The sequence below is a fragment of the Somniosus microcephalus genome, unplaced genomic scaffold (assembly GCF_052327205.1).
Source record: "Somniosus microcephalus isolate GS21.2 unplaced genomic scaffold, FLI_Smic_1.0 unresolved_chr5, whole genome shotgun sequence".
Taxonomy (NCBI): domain Eukaryota; kingdom Metazoa; phylum Chordata; class Chondrichthyes; order Squaliformes; family Somniosidae; genus Somniosus; species Somniosus microcephalus.
Genome location: NW_028225183.1, coordinates 35,976,044 through 35,988,773, shown reverse-complemented (window position 1 = coordinate 35,988,773; position 12,730 = coordinate 35,976,044). Strand labels below are relative to the sequence as shown.

Below are 12,730 nucleotides of genomic sequence, written 5' to 3'. Positions count from 1 at the left end.
ATGATGGCAATGTACTCTCTCTATTTCCTTTCTGAAAGACTCCCATTGCTCTGATGTGGATTTTGCAACAAATAGCTGATCCCAGACCATTTTGGCCAGATCCTACCTTATCATATCAAAATCGGCCTTCCCCCAATTTAGAATCTTTATTTCACAGAATCACAGATTCACAGACTGTGAGAGGAAACCGCAGCACCCGGAGGAAACCCACGCAGACACAGGGAGAATGTGCAAACTCCACACAGACAGTCGCCTGAGACCAGATTTGAACCCGGGTCCCCGGCGCTGTGAGGCAACAGTGCTAACCACTATGCCACTGTGCCCTTTCCAGTCCATCTTTGTCCTTTTCGATGACTACCTTAAATCTCACGATTTATGGTCACTGTCAACAAAATGTTCTCCTACTGACACATCTACCACTTGCCTGGCTAAATTCCGTAGAATTAGGTCCAGTACCGCCCCCTCTCTTGTAGGACTTTCTACATGCTTGCACAAAAAGCTCTGCTGGATGCTTATTAAGAATTCCGCCCCCTCTAAGCCTTTTACACTCTGACTATCCCAGTTAATATTGGGGATGTTGAAATCCCCTACTATTATTACCTTAACATTTCTACACTTCTCTGAGATTTGCCTACATATCTGTTCCTCTATCTCCCCCTGAATGTTTGGAGGCCTACAGTACACTCCTAGCAGAGTGCTTGCCCCCTTTTTGAATTTTAGTTCTACCCATATTGCCTCATTAAAGGAGCCTGCTAAGATATCATCTCTATTACAGCAGTAATTGATTCCTTGATTAATATTGCAACAACCCTCCAATTTTAAACTCCCCTCGGTCTCGCCTGAAGATTCTATACCCCGGAATATTGAGCTGCCAGTCCTGCACCTCCCTCAACCATGTCACTGTGATAGCAACAATATCATACTCCCATGTTTTCATCAACACCTTCAATTCTTCTGCGTTACTACCTTGACTCCTTACATTAATATATAAATGACAACCAGCCTTGCCATACGCACTTGTGCTGTTACATATTTTCCCTGCATTCCAGGCTGACTTGTTTTTCCCTATATATGGCTGTGCATCACCCCTACTATAGCTCCACTCCGTATCCCATCCTCCTGCTAAGTTGGTTTAAACCCCGCGACCCGAAAAGTAATTGCAAACCTCCCCGCAAAGATGTTGGTCCCGTTCCGGTTCAGGTGCAACCCGTCTGACTTGTACCGGTCCCAGCTTCCCCAAAAGCATATGCAGTGCTTCAGGAAACTAAAGCACCCCCTCCTGTACCAACTCTTTAGTCACGCGTTCATCTGTGCAGCTCAGCCACTCGTAGTGCCAAGGATTTTGGCACTTGCTGCATTCCCCTGAGAAACAATCTCCACATCAGTATCCAAAAAGTATAATATTTTGGTGAGGGAGATGGACCCAGGGGACTCCTGCACTAGCTTTCTAGTTCTTTTACTCTCTCTCGCGGTCACACATTTCATAGAAACATAGAAACATAGAAAATAGGAGCAGGAGTAGGCCATTCGGCCCCTCGAGTCTTCTCCAACATTCAATGCGATCATGGCTGATCATCCAAATTCAGTACCCTGCCCCTGCCTTCTCCCCATACTCCTTGATCCCTTTAGCCTTGAGAAATATATCCAACTCCTTCTTGAATATTTTTAATGAATTGGCCTCTACTGCCTTTTGTGGTAGAGAATTCCACAGGTTCACCACACTCTGGGTGAAGAAATTCCTCCTCATTTCTGTCGTAAATGGCCTATCCCTTATCCTTAGACTGTGACCCCTGGTTCTGGACTCCCCGACCATTGTGAACATCCTTCCAGCATCTAACATGTCTAGTCCTGTTAGAATTGTATAAGTTTCGATGAGATCCCCTCTGATTCTTCTAAACTCCAGGGAGTACAAGCCCAAACGATCGAATATTTCCTCATACGTCATTCCTGCCATCCCAGGCATAAGCCTGGTGAATCTTCGCCGACGTCCTTCCATGGCAAGTACATCCTTCCTCAGATAACGCGATCAAAACTCCACACAATACTCCAGAAGTGGTCTCACCAAGGCCCTGTACAACTGGAGCAAGACATCCTTGTTCCTTTGTCAAACCCTCGCGCTACGAAAGCCAACATACCATTTGCCTTCTTAACCGCCTGCTGCACCTGCATGCTTACCTTCAGCGACTGGTGCACAAGGACACCCAGGTCTCGTTGCCTTTCCCCTTCTCTCAATCGATTGCCAGTCAGAAAATAATCTGCCTTCCTGTTATTGCTACCAAAGTGGATAACCTCACATTTATCCAAGTTATATTGCATCTGCCATGCTTCTGCCCAATCACCCAACTTGTCCAAATCATCCTGGAATTTCTTGGCATCCTCCTCATAGCACAAACGCTCACCCAGCTTTGTGTCATCTGCAAATTTGGAGATATTACATCTAGTTCCCTTTTCTAGATCATTAATATATATTGTGAATAGCTGGGGTCAAAGGACCGATCCCCGAGGTACCCCACTAGTCACTGCCTGCCACTTGGAAAAATACCCATTTATTCCAACTCTTTGCTTTCTGTCTGCCAACCAGTTCTCTATCCAAGTCAGTACCGTGCCCCCAATCCAATGTGCCTTAAATTTACACGCTGATCTCTTATGCGGGACCTTATTGAAAGCCTTTTCAAAATCCAAATACACCACATCCACTGGTTCTCCCTTACCTATCTTATCAGTTACCTCCTTCCAAAATTCCAGTGGATTAGTCAAGCACGATTTACCCTTTGTAAATCCATGTTGACTTTCTCCGATCCTGTCACTGTTTTCCAAGTGCACTGCTATTACATCTTTTATAATGGACTATAGCATTTTCCCCACTATCGATGTCAGGCTTACCGGCCTGTAATTCCCCGTTTTCTCTCTACCATCTTTTTTGAATAGTTGGGTAGCATTAGCTACCCTCCAATCCATGCGTACTGTTCCAGATTCCACCGAATGTTGGAAGATGATCAGCAGTGCATCTATTATTTCTAGGGCCACTTCCTTAAGTACCCTAGGATGTAGATTATCAGGCCGTGGGTATTTATCGGCCATCCATCCCATCAATCAACTTGACACCATTTCCTGCAAATACTGATTTCTGTCAGTTCCTCACTTTCATCAGACCCTATGTTCCCCAATATCTTCTGTGAAGACAGAACCAAAATATATAATTAATTGGTCAGCCATTTCTTTGTTCCCCATTATAAATTCCCCTGATTCTGACTGCAAGGGACCTACGCTTGACTTCACCAATAATTTTCTCTTCACATATCTATAAAAGCTTTTACAGTCATTTTTTATGTTCCATGCAAGCTTACTCTCATATTCTATTTTCCCCTTCTTAATTAATCCATTTGTCCTCCTTTTTTGAATACTAAACTGCTCCCAATCCTCAGGTTTACAGCTTTTTCTGGCCAGTTTATATGTCCTCTCCTTGGATCTTGTGCTATCCCTAATTTCCCTTGTTAGCCACGGTTGAGTCACCTTATTTCTTTTATTTTTATGCCAAACTGGGATGAACAAATTATATAGTTCATCCATGCGGTCTTTGAATGTTTGCCATTGCCTATCCACCGTCAACCCTTTGAGTGACATTCCCCAATCAATCCTACCCAACATACGCCTCAGACCATCGTCGTTTCCTTTATTTAAATTCAGGACACTAGTCTCTGAGACAACAAATTCATTCTCCATCTCAATGAAGAATTATAGCATATTATGATCGCTCCGACCCAAGGGGCCTCGTAAAACAAGATTGTTAATTAATCCTTTCTCGTTATTTAATACCCAGTCTAAGATGTCCTGATTTCTGGTTGGTTCCTCGACATGTTGGTCCAGGAAACAATCTCGTAAACACTCCAGGAATTCCTCCTCCACAATATTGTTACTAATTTGGTTAGCCCAATTTATATGTAGATTAAATTCACCCATGAAGACTGCTGTGTCCTTGTTGCACGCTGCTCTAATTTCTCTTTTAATGCCATCCCCAACCTCTGCATTGCGGTTTCGAGGTCTATATACCTCTCCCGCTAACGTTTCCTGCCCCTTGGTATTTCTCAGTTCTACCCAAACAGATTCCACATCATCAGAGCTAATATCCTTCTATATAATTGTGTTAATGCATTCTTTAACCAGCAGCGCTACCACACCTCCCTTTCCTTTTTGCCTATCTTTCCTGAATATAGAATACCCCTGAATATTGAATTCCCAGTCTTGGCCGTCCTTGAGCCACGTTTCCATAATCCCAACCAAATCATATTCGTTCGCCTCTATTTGCACAGCTAATTCACTCACCTTATTATGAATGCTCCTCGCATTAAGACACAAAGCCTTCAGTTTGCCTGTGCACTATTTACCTGCGTTGTGACGACGTCGTTAAACATGCTATCCACGATGATCTCAGCTTCGCGGATGCTCCACAGTGGCTCCAGCCGCAGCTCCAGTTCCGAAACGTGGATTTCGTCCAGCAGCAGCTGGAGACACTTCCAGCACATGTGTTCGCCCTGGACACCGAAAGGGTCCCTGACTTCCCACATCAGACAAGAGGAGCACTCCACGCTGCCGAGCTGCCCTGCCATGTCCTACCCTTAATTTACTCCCTTTAGTTCATTTATATTGAAGAATATTAAATACAATAGGGACCTTACTAATATTTAAACACTACTTACTCTAAATTAGAGACCTTACTTTTACTTTACCGACTGGAATGTAGAAATACTCACGTGGTCCATCTTACCAATCAGCTCCTTCCCTGGTTGTGACTTCACTTTAGCTGTTTCGGAGTTATTGTTGTTTGACTGTTCCCGGTCTCATACTCTTTCCATGGTGTAAAGTAAGAACCAATTCCTACAGGGTGAAAAGTTAGAATAAACAAAGGTGAAGCAAGGGAACTCCTCCTCCAACACCTCACCTAACTCCCTGACTCACCCAACTCGCAGCACTCTGTTTAAACCGCACACAGTGCAAAATCGCACTGCAAAGCCTGTTTTTAGAGGTGAATTAATTGTAAGTGTAAAAACACTTTGTTCTAAATTAACCTCGTAACTACCCAATCATAAGAACTTTTCTTTGGCCAATTCGGGGGAGTGCGGCGTTGAATCCTTAAAGCAATCGTTTCCAACATAGTCAGAGTGTAATAACGGCACAGAAAGAGGCCATTCGTCCCATCATGTCCTTGCCAGCACTCTATCGAGCAATCCAGTCAGTTCTATTCCCCCACTCTTTCCCTGTAGCTTTATTTCCCTCAAGAGCCTATGCAGTCTCCATTTGAAGAAATTGAGGGTCTCCATTTCCAACCTCTTCTATCGGCAGCGACTTCCAGGTCATCATCACTCGCTGCTTAAACACGTTTTTCCTCACATGCCCCCTGTATCTTTGCCTAAAATGTTAAATCTGTGCCGCCTAGTCCTTGTACCATCAACTATTGGGAAGAGCCTTTCACCGTGTAGCCTATCCAAATCTGTCATAATCTTGTACACCTCCATCAAGTCACACCTGAACCTCCTTTGCTCTAATGATAAAAAATCCAGCTTCTCCAACCTGTCCTTGTAACAAAGATACCCCATCCTAGTGAAATCTCCTCTGCAGCCTGTCAAGGGGCTTCAGATCCTTTGTAGAAACATACAAGCATAGAAGCATAGAAGACAGGCGCAGGAGTATGCCATTCGGCCACTCGAGACTATTCCACCATTTAAGGAGATCATGGCTGATCATCCAAATTCAGTATGCGGTCACTGCTTTCTGTGATGTCCCTTGATCCCATTAGCCTTAAGAAATATATCTAATTCCTTCTTGAATATATTTTATCCTTTGGCCTTAAATGCCTTCTATGGTAGAGAATTCCACATGTTCACCAATTTCTAGGTGAAGAAATTTCTCCTCATCTCAGTCCTAAATGGCGTACCCCTTATCCTTAGTCTGTGACCCCTGGTTCTGGACTCTCCCGCCATCGGGAACATCCTTCTTGCATCTAGTCTGTCTAGTCCTGTTAGAATTTTTTTATTTCAATCAGATCCCCTCTTATAATTCGAAACTCTAGCGAATATAAGCCTAATCGACCCAATCCCTATTCATGCGTCATTCCTGCCATCTCAGGTATCAGTCTGGTGAATCATCGCTGCACGTCCTACATGGCAAGAACATCCTTCCTCAGATAACGCGACCAAAACAGCACACAATACTCAAGGTGTGGTCTCACCAAGGCCCTGTACAACTGCAGCAAGACATCATTGTTCCTGTACACAAACGCTCTCGCTATGAAGGCCAACACACCATTTACCATCTGGACCACCTGCTGCTCCTGCATGCTTTCCTTCAGCGAATGGTGCACAAGGACATCCAGGTCTCGTTTCATTTCCCCTTCTCCCAATCTATTGCCATTCAGATAATAATCTGCCTTACTGTTTTTGCCACCAAAGTGGATAACCTCTCATTTATCCAAATTATACTGCATCTGCCATGCATCTTCCCAATCACCCAACCTGTCCATATCATACTGGAGTTTCGCTGCATCCTCCTCACAGCACACAGGCCCACCCAGCTCTGTGTCGTCTGCAAATTTCCAGAAAATACATTCAGTTCCCTCTTCTAGATCATTAATAAATATTGCGAAAAGCTGGGGTCTTGGACCGATCCCTGCGGTACCTCACTAGTCAATGACTGCCACTCAGAAAAAGACCTGTTTATTCCAGCTCTTTGCTTCTTGTCTGTCAACCAGTTCTCTATACAATTCAATACCATACCCCTAATGCCATGTGCTTTAACTTAGCACGCCGATCTCTTATGCGGGACATTTTCGAATGCCTTCTGAAAGTCCAAATACACCACATCCACTGGTTCTCCCTTATATATTCTACCAGTTATATCCGCAAAAAATTCCAGTAGGTTAGCCAAGCATGATTTACCTTTTGTAAATCCATGTTGATATATTTCTGATCCTGTCACTATTTTCTAATTGCTATTGGTTAATATGCTAGAGGCCATTATAAAAGATGTAACAGCAGAGCACTTGGAAAACAGTGACAGGATCGGACAAAGTCAACATGGAATTACAAAAGGGAAATCGTGCTTGACTAATCTACTGGAATTTTATGAGGATGTAACTGGTAAAATAGATAAGGGAGAACCAGTGAATGTGCTGTATTTGGACTTTGAAAAGGCTTTCGATAAGGTCCCGCATAAGAGAGAAGCCTATAAAGTTAAGGCACATGCGATTGGGGGCAAGGTGTTGAATTTAATAGAACATAAGAACATAGGAACATAAGAACATAAGAAATAGGAGCAGGAGTAGGCCAATCGGCCCCTCGAGCCTGCTCCACCATTCAATAAGATCATGGCTGATCTGATCCTAACCGCCAATCCACTATCACAGAACCATCTCCTGAATCTAACAGAATTAGACACACGAAATAGGAGCAGGATCAGGCTACACGGCCCCTGGGCCTGCTCCACTACCCACAGGGCCATGACCGATCCGAACCTAGACTCATGTCCAAATTCCTGCCCGCTCCCCATAACCCTTAATTCCCTTACTTCTAGGAAACTGTCTATTTCTGTTTTAAATTTATCTAATGATGTAGCTTCTACAGTTTATTCGGGCAGCATATATCATGGACCTACCACCCTCTGAGTGAAGTAGTTCCTCCTCATCTCAGTTTTGAAAGAGCAGCCCCTTATTCTAAGACTATGCCCCCTAGTTCTAGTTTCACCCATCATCGGGAGCATCTTCCCCGCATCCACCCGATCCAACCAATTTGTGGTGTACGTAACCTGTACCACCTTAAGAGACTACCTTAAGGTGATGAACTACTTTCTGATGGCTCCTGTATATTGTAGTGCCGGTGGTGACCACACCGGTATATAAACTCTGTGGAGCAGTTTGTAATCCAGTTCAGCCCTGACCTTCAGTTACTAAAGACCTGTTTAAGTTTTCTGTTGTCTGTGTCCAGTTATTCAACATAAGTACATCTGGGAAACACAGACTCAACAGTGGCGACGAGTCTGATCTTACCCAGCGGCAGTTTTGCATCCAAGGCAGCTTCGTCCTCAGAACGGGCGTCGAGAAGGGGCATCCACTCTCATCATTCTGCTGAGCACCGCATCGCATGGGAGGCATCAAGAACCTGTGTTGGAATTGCTGACCACGAAGTCCACCATCAGTGACAAGCAGTGATCATCCCTTCTACCACAGTGGTGGGTAAGGCAATCTAGCGACATGGGGAGAAAGTCGGCTGCGTTGTCAGTGGAGAAGGGTGGGAAACCGAAGGAAAAAAGGGCGGAGAACACGACCGCAGCCGGTGTAAAGGGCCGGGCTGCAATCGGGACAGAGATGCACAGCAACAAGGGAAGCGTTAATGCCCACGAGCACCGCGGGGAACAAAAGCAGCAGCGTCGGGGGAATTAAGGACCGCTGGGAGGCGAGAACGGCAACAGCGCGGTAATCGCCATTTTAGTCGGCGGGGGAAGAAGACAAGCGCGGCAAGCCGCCATTTTAGTCGGCGGGGGAAGAAGACAATTGCGGGAAAAGCCGCCAAGCGCGGGAAGCCGCCATTTTGGAAAAAAAAATAAAAAATAAGGAAACTCACAAGAATGCCAAAAACGGGTAACATCACTGCTTTCGATAGCGATGTAGAAGATTTGGCCACTTATGTGGAATGCGTTGAAGTTTATTGTACAGCAAATGAGGTACCGGCAGATAAGAAAGCTCTAACCCTATTAAACTCGATGGGTGCGAAGATGTACGGGTTATTAAGGCATCTTGTAACACCAGATAAACCGGTAGGAAAGAGTTTCGCAGATATTGTTACTATCCTGCAAGAGCATTTAAACCCCACGCCGCTGCTGATAGCGGAACGATTTAAATGTTACAGAAGAACTCAGCTGAAAGAGGAAAGCAACGCTGAATTCTTAATCGAACTGCGCAAGCTATCAAAGTACCGTCAGTTCGGTACAGGACTAGCAGACGCTCTGAGAGATAAGTTCGTGTGTGGACTACTAAAGGAAGGAACCCAGAACCGACTGCTAGAGGAAAACGACCTTACGCTAGACAAAGCTGTCACCATTGCAGCATCGCACGAGGCAGCAGCACGAGGCACTGCAGAAATGCAGCAAAGGCCATCGGAATTCAGCACCAATGAAATGGCATTGGGTGCAGTAAAGTGTTATCGTTGCGGAAGGACAACGCACGATCAGAACCAGTGCTGGTTCAAAGATAAAGAATGCAGGAAATGTGGCAGACTCGGTCACATAGCGAAAGTATGCCGGTCAGGAAAGAAGACCAGCAACAAAAAGTCACCGCAGGAGAAGTACAAAAAAGTACACAAGGTGAAAGAGAACAGTTTGGATGAACAGAAGACGGATTCAGACTCCAGCAGTAAGGAACTGGGTTGCCTAAAAATACATAATGTGGGTAACACAGCAGACCACCAAACTATCTGGGTCACACTTCAGATAGCAGGGGTCCAAGTGAAGATGGAATTGGACACTGGATCGTCATTGACGGTCATGAATAAGCAAGATTACAAAAGGTTATTCTCACACATTCCCCTAAGGGACACAGAGATTGTATTGAAAACATACACGGGGCAAAGAGTATACCCCATCGGAAAGATAAAGGTAAAGGTGGTCCACAAGGGTAAACAAAGCCAAGGAATGGACTTGTATGTGTTACCTGAGGGAGGTCCACCACTACTGGGACGGGAATGGATCTGGAGAATAAAAGGACGACGTCAAACCTAAACGACTGTCCAGAATATTGGATGATGCTAAGGATGTGTTCCAACAGGGACTGGGAACACTGAAAGCAATTACGGCAAACATCAAGGTTGAAGAAAATGCAAACCCGACATTTTTCAAAGCCAGACCGGTACCTTATGCGATACGACCTGCTGTGGAAGCAGAGCTGGAAGGGCTAGAACATTCAGGAGTACTGTCAAAGGTGGACTGGAGCGAATGGGCCATCCCATTGTTCCTGTCATGAAGCATTCATTGAGCAACAAGCCGGGGGGCACCGGGGAAGGTTCGCATCTGTGGCGATTTCAAGATCACTGTTAATCCGGTTCTTCACACAGTGCAATATCCACTTCCGCGGATTGAGGATATTTTCGCTTCGTAGTCTGGCGGGAAACACTTCACCAAGATAGACCTGGCACAGGCGTACTTACAGATGGATGTTGATGAAGCGTCACGCCAGTATCTCACGATCAACACGCATAAGGGCTTATATCGGTGTAATAGACTGGTTTTTGGAGTGGTATCGGCTCCAGCGATTTGGCAAAGGGCCATGGAGCATGTATTACAGGGAATTCCAGGCACACAATGCAACCTGGACGACATTCTGATTACAGGAGATGATGATAAGGAACACCTTGCAAATTTGGAGCAGGTGCTCACCAGATTGAAAGAATATGGACTTTGAGTTAATCGCCAGAAATGTGAGTTCTTTCAGAAGCGAATCTCGTACTGTGGTCATGTCATTGACCAGGAGGGGCTTCATAAGCCACCTGACAAGATCGAAGCTGTTGTGAAAGCTCCTGCTCCGGAAAATGTATCCCAGTTGAGGTCGTTCCTTGGGTTGATTAACTATTACCACAAATTTCTTCCAAATTTATCCACAGTGCTGCACCCGCTGAATGCTCTATTGCAAAAGGGAGTGCCATGGAAGTGGAGCGAGGACTGTAAGCGGGCTTTTCACAAAAGCAAGGCACTGATCACCTCTAAGGAAGTGTTGGCTCACTTTAACCCAACGCTGCCTATTCGTTTAGCTTGTGATGCTTCTCCATATGGTATCGGGGCAGTGCTCTCACATAATTTGCCAAATGGCTTGGAAAGGCCAGTCGCGTTCGCATCCAGATCATTGACCTCCGCTGAGCGCAACTATGCTCAGATAGGTAGGGAGGCTCTCAGCCTCGTGTGGAGAGTTAAGAAATGTAATCGTTACCTGCAAGGCCAAAGGTTTACGCTGCTGACAGACCACCAGCCATTGGTTTCCATTTTTAACCCTAAGAAGGGTGTTCCGGTGATGACAGCGCAGAGGCTCCAGAGATGGTCTCTTTTCCTAGGGGCACATCAATATGCGATCGAATTCAAAGGTACAAAGCAACATGGTAATGCTGATGGGCTGTCGCGCCTGCCACTACCTACAGTGGAAGAGGCACCGACAGTTGTCCCTGTTGAGTTATTTCACTCGACCATCATCGAATGTTTACCAGTCACCAATGCGAGTATTGAGAGAGAGACCAGGAACGACTCGACACTGTCTCGGGTCTACGAATTGAAAGTGAAGGGATGGCCAGCACATGGCGAACCACTGTTACCGGCATTCTCAGCCAGACGAGAACAGCTGTCCGTCTGTCAAGGAACATTGATGTATGGAACAAGGGTGATTATTCCTCCCAAATTAAGGGAGAGAGTTCTAAAGGAACTGCATGAAGGTCATCTGGGGGGAGGCAAGATGAAAAGCCTTGCTAGGGCTTATGTGTGGTGGCCAGGTGTCGACAAACAAATAGAGGATCTGACTGAAAGCTGCTCAGGGTGCCAAAAAATTCAAAATGCACCACCAATTGCACCGCTGCATCCATGGGAATGGCCTTCCACCCCATGGCAACGTGTACATATCGGCTTTGCAGGTCCATTCATGAATTCCATGTTTTTGATAGCGGTAGACGCACATTCTAAATGGCCAGAAGTGATTAAGACGTCGACCACTACCTCGGAAAAGGCGATCGCAGTTCTAAGAACCATATTTGCAAGGAATGGATTGCCAGAACAAATATGTTCAGACAACGGACCACAGTTCGTGTCAGAAGAATTCCAGAAATTCATGAAGAAGAATGGGGTGAAACACTATACATCTGCCCCATATCATCCGGCTGCAAATGGGTTGGCCGATAGATTTGTACAAACGTTCAAAAAGGCGATAAAGGCCATGAGCGAAGACCATATTCCACTGCAACACAAGGTGGACAATTTCCTGATGGCATATCGAAACGCCACACATGCAGTGACAAATCAAAGCCCTGCCATGATGTTCTATAACAGGAGGTTGCGGTCCAGGTTGGATTTGTTAAAACCCAATGTGCGCAGGGAAGTCGAAAACAAACAATTCCAGCATGTAAATAACAAGACCACTCGGAGTTTCGAAATAGGACAACCAGTGTTAGCCCGGACAATAAGAATGATAAATGGCAATCCGGAATAATTCGTGCCAGACAAGGACCCCTGATGTACACGGAAGATGTTGGTGAAAACGTAATACGACGTCATGCTGACGAACTTGTGGAATCAAGAACAAGGGTCGACCCCATGTCTACGGCACAGACACCAGTGGAAGAAGTTATTGAGCCTGCAGCATCTACCTCAGATGCGAAGGTACATGATGATGTTCAATCCATAAGAGATCAAATAGATGAGTCACCCCAGCAACGAGAACAAGAGACCCCTGAAAGGCGTTATCCGACTCGGATCAGGAGGCCTCCTCAGAGACTGAATCATTGAACAGTTTTGTATGAAAGTTGTATATATGCTATCCATGTTATGTTTTAAATTGGGGTGTACACTGTTAAGCTAAAAGGGGAGGAATTGTGGTGTATGTAACCTGTACCACTTTAAGAAACTACCTTAAGGTGATGAACTACTTCCTGATGGCTCCTGTATATTGTAGTACCGGTGGTGACCACACCGGTATATTAACTCTGTGGAGCAG

The 12,730-nt window shown here is 45.3% G+C and overlaps 1 pseudogene; it reads right to left on the bottom strand.

The window, feature by feature from the left end:
• Positions 1 to 3,481: 3,481 nt before the first annotated feature.
• Positions 3,482 to 6,334, bottom strand: LOC147087894 (uncharacterized; annotated as a pseudogene).
• Between the last annotated feature and the right edge of the window lie 6,396 nt (positions 6,335 to 12,730).